The following is a 5,957-nucleotide window of genomic DNA, read 5'->3' as shown; positions in this document are numbered from 1 at the left end:
TCTGCTATTTTAAGGGAGGATGTTATAAATTAATGTTTAAAATTAAAAGTGGGAATTTATGTCATTGTTTTTCAAATAAAACTTTCACAAATTACCTTTCCAATCTAGTGAATTCTTACTCAGACCTCTTAGATGAACACGTTAATAGTGTCAATCTGGTTGAACTTTTAGCTAGTTTATTTTTTATGGATATAATTTAAAACAAGTGTAAAAGAAATTTTTCTATCTGTTTGCATAGTCGTCTCTCCGTACTTGATTGTCTGCAAGAAATAAAGACGTACAAGCAGGCAGGTGTAAAAATAGAACTTCTGATTGATAAAAGCTTATTTCTATGTGTCAAAAGATTGATTTTCAATAACTGAGTTTGAACTTTTGTTCACTGAAACTTGTTACATTATAGATCTTCTTGTGATTATCTACACAGATTTGTATTGTTTTTCCTCATTACATAGATAATAAGAGCATATTGCCCATTGGGTAATATTCCTATATCATAATTTTTTTCTAAGAATGCTTCTATATTGAGATTGTAATGGATTTTGATTTTAATTAGCTACCTTCTCCCCATTCTCCATGCATCACACCCATGAGAGAGCTGCTTATCAATTCCAGGGCTGTTCCTTGCTGTGGCCTAAAACATGGGGAGCGAAATTAACATCAGAGTTTGAAAATCTGGCTTTCTAGTAATTACGTGCACATTTACCAGTTCTATGCAGAAGACCAAGGTTCGGCTTTAAACATAGACTTTTTCCTCTGGAAATATCACAAGAGAAATGATTATTAAAAATACTACCTTTTAGATTGGGCACTCAGGAAACACACTCACAGCATCAAACTTTTGGAAGTTTGGTGCTACCATGGCCTTTATTGAAAAACATGTGGCTGACAATTGAGAAGCCGGGAAATATCGTGTGGATTAAGGAAATAAATTAAGAACTGAGTTATATAAATCTTGAATGCTCGTTGCACCTGGAATCATTTTCATGGCAGTGCGCACAATTGGGCTTTCTCCTCTTTAAAGTACCCTAGCTGCAGAATGAACACTGCTGTTTTGAGTAAAATACTATACAAATCTTTCCTTTGGCCGCTAGAAAAAGATTTTTTTTTGGAAAACATTTTTTTTTCTTGTTGAGATTTTCAGGAAGTATCAGAGTATGTTTGGTAGAGATTACCAAATACTGTCAGGACCTTTGATCCTGGACTCACAGTCCCTCCTTGCGCATTTTCCTTTAGCTTTCACTAAATCTGTTTAACTCAGCCTGTCCTTTATATTACCAGAAAATTTGGGGAACTGGCACAGACTGAGTTTGGTAGAGACAGTTCAGATACAGTATATGAAGTTTTATGGCATTTTAAAAGAGAGAGCTTTGAGCACACTAAATGCAGTGAGTTTGCCTATAGGACAACAGACATAAATATTACAGTTTCCCTTCATACTGTGTTTAGGGAGAAAACAGAAGGAAAACAATATTGCTATTGTTGAGCTCCAACTTTACCATAACATTCTGCTCAATGTTATATGTGCATTATCCAATAATGTGAACACTTGTTGAGCATTTAATATGTGTCAAACTCTGGCTGAAGCCCTTTATGCATATTAACGCACTGAATCCTTGCCAGGACCCTATTAGGTAAGTATTTTGTGATTTCCACTTTGCCGATGAGGAAACTGGAGCTGACAGAAGGTAGAGCTCTTCTCCGCTGCACCAGCTTGCTTCTCTATACGGCTCTAATCTGTTAATGTTTGTAATACCCCTCTAGATAGGCACAAATATCCCTCTCATAAGCGAGGATACAAGAAGCTCCGAGATACAGTCACTTGCCCAAACTCATGCAGCTAGAAAGTGGTAGAGCCAGAATTCTGTCTAGGACTGAGTGAAGCCAAAGCTGGTGTTCCCCATTGCAAGAGGTATGCTTTTTCTGAGAAGGCTAAGTCAACGCCTTTAGAGAGCTGCTTCCTCAAGCATGGAGCTGGGAAGGCTCTGGGACCCGACTGTAAGGCAGCATGGCAAGGGCACTGCAGCCCGCTCAGAGCTGTGGCCCCCACACGTGGTTCCAATTGGCCTCCTTACCCATGCTGCAGGGTCAGTGGTCAGAGTGAATTGGGAATTTCAGAGTGGTTTGCTTCCCAGAGTGGACATGCGCCTTCAGACAGGCTCTGTGAAGTCCCGCTGGGACTTCCACATAGCACACATATTTGTAATGCCTTCCCCTGCCTCAGGCTATAAGGGTGCTTTGTAGTTGGAACCTAGTTCGTTTTAGTATCCCATCTGGTCTTTGGTGGAGCACACTGGAGAAAGTGAACTATAGATTAACCCCCAAGTCAGAAAATATTTTCATGATTCCCATTTCCATAGGGTCACAAGAGTGTATGAGAATAGAATGCTTGGCAGGAAGTAAAAATCCATACTCTCAGAAATAGTCTTTTCTCTAGTTCTAACTATATCTCTTCAGACCTAGCTACTTATAAGATAAGAAGCTACAAGTAGGGACCCGTGCAGAAAGCATCACGCTGTTCCTATGGCAGTGGGTTAAAGGGAAAAGGCAGGATATTCCAGGCTCCTCACATTCAAATTGTGTATATTTCAATTTCTTAAAAATTTCAACAACTTCCTATGTAGATGTAATATTTTTATGTTATGGGGTTTCCTGTCAATTTGGGAGATTACAATGATCAAATATAATGAAACACACATTAGAACTACACTTCCTGTTGTTCTGTGAGTACAAATGCACAGATCGTCAATATGGCCGCTGCTAGTTTACACTGTTTTCCAGATTCATGGGCACCATAAGCTTTGTACTCCCAAACCTATGTCTCTCATAGGAGGAATCGGCTCGTGTATAGAGTGCCTAGTCTTCCCTCTTTAACAAGAGAGATTAATGTAATTTCACCTGCAGATTGAATCCAGCAGACGCAAATAAGTTAAGTCATGTGCATCTGGCTCTGTTGTGATAGGAAGCACGAGCCCACCACGGTCAGATGCTGAAATCTGTGACAGCAGACGTTACTAACCTTGGGTCTGTAGGAAACAACTAGACTTCAGTAAGTCCATAAACCCTTGAAACTGAATGCAAAATTTTGTGTCTGTTAATTGTGAGAGAAAAGGGCCGTAGTATCCATCAAAGTCTGTAAAGGGCATATGACTCAAAAGAGACAACTGAGAGATACCTGGAAATTCCATCAGCATTACCTTCTTTCTCTCAGCCAGAATCAAAGATGACGAAAACAACAACACAGCCACTGAAGACACACATGTACAAAACTTGCTTTTTTAAAAAATGTTTCCTCGTGGATAATGTTATTCTTTTTGCATGTGGAGAGTGTTGTACGTCAATATGTAGACGCCCATGGCCTTTCGATGTGTAAAAGTTAACGTAAAATTCTGAGAATAATATATAAGAAAGTATGGGTGGAATCCTTCAGCTGTTTCTTATGTGGAAATGAAACATATTCAATGATATTTCTAGAAAAAATATTTCGAATGGTTCATACATGACTCAGAAAGAACTACTGAAGGTCACAAAATGGAATCAAATTCTGTGAGTGATTCTTCATATTAGGATAAGAAAATCCTGTTTGTACTCTTCAGCATGGAGATTAAAAAGTACACCAAGACAGAATTAAAGATTAATTTGTAAGAAATTCCCCTCTTCCCCCAAAAAACTGCAGAAAAATCCTCTCAAAAATCATAATTCAGATAGCTTGCAACTTACATGCGTTAAAGATGAGCGTCCACACAGGAGCAGCTACCTGCAGCCCATTAGCCAAGAATTCTCTTCTCTTTCTGTGACAATCAGCTGGAATGTCCTTCCTCTTGTGCTCTCCCTCCCTCCCCTTTCTTGCTGCTTGAGACCATTTGCACTACTCTCCTGACATTGCGATTTTTACCTCCCCAGGATGAAGGTCCAGTGGTCTCGGGACAGGAGTGACATTGATGTGAGAAAGGGAGAAGAGAGATTCAAGTAACCTGTGGCTTTATCTGGTGTGCGTCTCTTCTCTAACTCTGGCTGTTTCCTCAGATTCAGTGCACAGTGTCATCAGTCACATCTCCAACCCAAGTCCCTTTGCCACCATCTCAGTCCCTTTCCTGCTCTCTTCTAGAGGGCCCTACTGCCATAAAATTCTCGGGAAGATACAGATTTCCTCTGGAATGTAGGTGAATCTTGTTTCAGTCTTGTCCTAGAAAGACCCTTAGTTACGATCATGCTGCCTTCCCTCCCTGCCCACCCCAGGGCCTTTGCACTTGTCTTCCCCTTTGCCTATTTATCTGCTTGGCTCCCTCTCTCACTCCTTCCAGCTCTCTGATCAAATGATCTCATTGGTCAGCCTTCCCATTTCCCCACTCTACATCCCTCTGAACTTGATTCATTTTTCTTCACAGTACTTTCACCATCACACTCCAATGATCTATTTACTTGTTTATTATTTATCTCTTCCCATCAGAGTGAGGGCTCTGTTCCATTTACTGCTCCATGCCTAGAACAGTGCCTAGCATGTAGTAGGCACCCAATAAATATTTTAAATGCATTGAATAAATAAGCAACACTTAACACTGCTCTGAAGTTTGCAAAGTACTTTCATATTTATTACTTTATTTAATCCATTACAAACTCTATTTGTTATCCTCATTTTATTAGTGAGAAACCAGAGGATATAACTGAAAAAAAAGAATAATAGAAAATAATTATTTTTCTCTAAGTCCCTGCATTGCAGTTCAGAGAAGCAGGCAACTAGAATGAGAATGGTCACTGCCTGGGACAGGCCACACAGCATTGTAGGGGTCCCTGGTAGGGTTGCCACATCCCAGGGGATGGTACTCAACATTAGAGTAAAGCTAAAACATTTGATGTTAAAATAAGTATAAGTAATTGTATTATAGGGAGCTCAGTAATCACATTCACAAAAGACTGATGTATAGAAACAGGAATTCTAATTTATTAATTTATGACCAGAAATAGAGCTATTCAGTATACCAGCCATGGATCATTATACTCTTTCCCAATAGACGAGTCTTTACAGGAAGCAAAGTTATAATTAGAAAGTTGCTTGGTAAGCAGGAAAACAAAGGAAAGAGTGTTAATTGAGTGATTTGAATAACTGTGTCATCAACCTACAATAGCTAATAATAGTAATAATAAAAATAATAACCACCGGTATCGAACTATTACTACATGTCAGGCAATGTGCTAATTTCCATGGATTTACATTTGTAAATGACAAAACTGTTTAATAGATGAGAATATGAAGATCAGAGAGGTTAAGTGACATATAAGATGACACGGCTAAGTGATAGAGCTGGGATTTAGCCAGAGGTCACTTTGAATCTAAGACACGTGTGCCTGCCTCAGGGGCGATGTTGCCTCCTCCACTGCAGGGTATACTTGCAGGACAGATCCTCTCCCTGGAACGGTGCTGTGGTCATTCTGTCGATATTGATCTTTCTGATTCTCTTTTGCATGCTTCCATTGGTGATCCTTTCTTTGGCCATATCAACACCCATAATCAGGTACAGTAGAGTCTGTGTCTCAGAGCCATCTATCTCTCTAAGACAAGTGTATGCGCTCTGCCACTTTGCATTGCTATTTTGGTGTTTAACTCCTAGAAGATGCTTGTTCCGCAGTCCCAGGTTCTTAGGTGGTGCTGCCTCCTGTGCTTCTCAGTTCTGAATGCACTTCAGGAGTTCTCCACCCGGCTGCGCAAGAGAAGCATCTTGGCAGCTTGGAAAAAACACTGCCATGAGGCCTAACAACAGACTAATTAAATGAGAATGCGAGAGTGGGATTGGACACTGCGTTAAACAAACAAACAAACACCTCCCTAGAAGATCAAAAAAAAAGCTTACTTAATGTTATCTGGACTTTTTAGTTCCTTTATTTGGTGGTAATGGTACGTTCAGATTATACAGTTAAATTATCTTTACTTGTGAGGTCAAATTTCCTCCTTAATCTTAAAC

The sequence above is a fragment of the Equus quagga genome, chromosome 11, assembly GCF_021613505.1.
Source record: "Equus quagga isolate Etosha38 chromosome 11, UCLA_HA_Equagga_1.0, whole genome shotgun sequence".
NCBI classification, from domain to species: domain Eukaryota; kingdom Metazoa; phylum Chordata; class Mammalia; order Perissodactyla; family Equidae; genus Equus; species Equus quagga.
This window is presented reverse-complemented; position numbering follows the sequence as displayed.